Genomic DNA, 2,500 nt, shown 5'->3' with positions numbered 1-2,500 from the left:
GCAGGATCTTGGGGTAAAACATGAGTTTTGTCTTTGGTATCAATTACCCAATGCAGTTAGCTTTTTGGAAGGGTTAAAGAGAATTACCGATGATATTTGTGTTGGGAAAATGACTGAAATAGCTGTTGAAAATAGAGCATTATCTGTGTATGTAGTTAATGATTTGGATAATGAGATGTTGGTTCTAGAAATATCAAAAAGTGGTACTAAAGGTAGTGAAGTTTTGTCCACTTTTGGGAATAGGAAAAAGTTGACTCCTAAGAGAGCATCTAAGGCAAAACAAGCCCTTATTGAAAGTTCCGTACCCCTTGAATATGATTTTTCTGAAGATGAGCCACATTTTGGTATTAGTGCTGATGTAAGAGATGAAGATGCATCTGAGGATGATGATTCTGATTATGAGCTATCGTATGAGGATGAAGATGAGGATGAAATTTCGAAGGAGCTTGTGCATAGTCAAGATTTGTCATTGTCATGCGAAGAGCAAGTGGGTGATTCTGAGTATGAACATAGTAATGATGAATATGAGGATGCTACTACCGATTTTAGGAGGTTCAAATGGAATGTTGGGCAAGTTTTTAGCACCCCAGTTGAATTTAAAGAGACGGTAAGGAAATATGCAATTCATCAGGGAAGGAATTTAAAATTTTATTTGAGTGACAAGTCTAAATTGAATAAGCTTGGTGTAAGGTGTGTTGATGGGTGTCCCTTTAAGCTTTACGCTAGTTGGGATAAAAAAAGAGCTTCCTTTATTGTCAAGAAAGTTAAGGGTGATCACACTTGTCAAAGAAACATGGATTCTAATCGACAATTCAAAGCTTCTTGGTGTGCAGATCAGTTACTTGATTTATTCAAGTCAAGACCACACATTCCTTCTGCAGAAGTAGTTGATATTGTTAGGAAACAATTTCAAATTATCATTAGTCGGGGCTTTGCCTACAAGATTAAGTATGCTGCACATAGGAGGTTACATGGATCCATGAAACAACATTATGAGAAGCTCATGAGCTATGTTGGGGTTTTAGAATCAAGTAACCCTAATAGCCACTTCGTTGTTGTTACCGATCCAAGCACAAATCCACCCACATTTCAGAGGCTTTTTGTTTGCTTTGAAGGGATTAAAGATGGTTGGGTTGATGGGTGCAAGAAAATATTGTGCATTGATGGTTGTTTTCTTAAAACATTCTTAGGAGGAGTGCTATTAAGTGCAGTTGGGAGAGACCCTAACGAGCAAATGTATCCATTGGCGTGGGCTGTTGTTGAGGGTGAAAACAATGAATCATGGCAATGGTTCATTTCTGAATTAAAGAAGTGTGTTCCTTATGATAATGGTAAAGACTGGATATTAATATCAGATGAACACCAGGTATACACCCTTCCTTACTGATTTAGCTATTTTGTATTTAGTATACTGAGCTGGATTTAGTTGTATTTCTTCTGATCTGCTATTGTAATGTGCATTCTGAAATTGTAATGGATCAGGTATACACCATTCAGCATTCTAATGTGCATTCTGCATTTCAATACACAGCATTCTGAACTACGCATTCTGAAATTGAAATGTGCATCCTGCATTATGTATTCAAAATTGAAAATGAGCTACCTGCATTTCAGAATCTCTTTCATTCCTTGTGACCAGTAGTTCTGTAATTTGTTGTGTAATGAATTAAATTGTTTTGTTTGCAATGTAGATTTGTTCTGACCAGCATTGTAATGTGCATTTGCATTGTAAGTGCACATGAAAATGCTGAAAATGTAAGTACACATTCTGAAAATGAGCATTCTGATTTACATCCTGTACAGAGGGATTTTAATTTGAAATTTTTGCATATCCTGTACACATTCTGAATTATATCTGCATCTGCATTGTAAGTACACATGAAAATGCTGATTTTGCATAATTCACTTATATCCTGTACAGAGCATTTTGAGGGCAGTACAGCTGGAGCTTCCAAAAGCAGAGCATAGGCATTGTGCTAGGCACATCTACGCAAATTGGAACAAGTCGTTCAAAGGACAAGAGTTGAAATTACTGTTTTGGAGATGTGTCAAAGCGTACAACTTGGCTGATTTTGAGGAAGCAATTAGGGAGATGGAGGATGTTAATCCGGTTGCTGTTGATGCCTTTAGGAAATGTGGTCCACACTTGTTTTGTAGATCTTTTGTCAAACTACACGGCAAGTGTGATGTTATTTTGAGCAATATGGTAGAAACTTTTAATAATTACATCATGAATGCTAGATCCCATCATTTAATAGATATGCTTGAAGAAATTAGAACAATGCTAATGAAGAGGATGGCAAATAAAAAGGAAGAGGCATTGAAGAAGTGGAAGGGTTTGTTATGTCCCAAAGTACAAAAATTGTTAGACTCAGAGAAGAAAGAAGCAGCTAAGTGCACTGTCATTCCTTCAACATCAACGCGTTTCCAAGTAGCCTATTGTATGGATGTTTTAGAGGTTGATATTGAAAATAGAACTTGTACTTGCAAGAAATGGGAT

The sequence above is a fragment of the Amaranthus tricolor genome, chromosome 16 (genome assembly GCF_026212465.1).
Source record: "Amaranthus tricolor cultivar Red isolate AtriRed21 chromosome 16, ASM2621246v1, whole genome shotgun sequence".
In the NCBI taxonomy this organism is placed as follows: domain Eukaryota; kingdom Viridiplantae; phylum Streptophyta; class Magnoliopsida; order Caryophyllales; family Amaranthaceae; genus Amaranthus; species Amaranthus tricolor.
Note: the sequence above shows the minus strand (reverse complement) of the source record.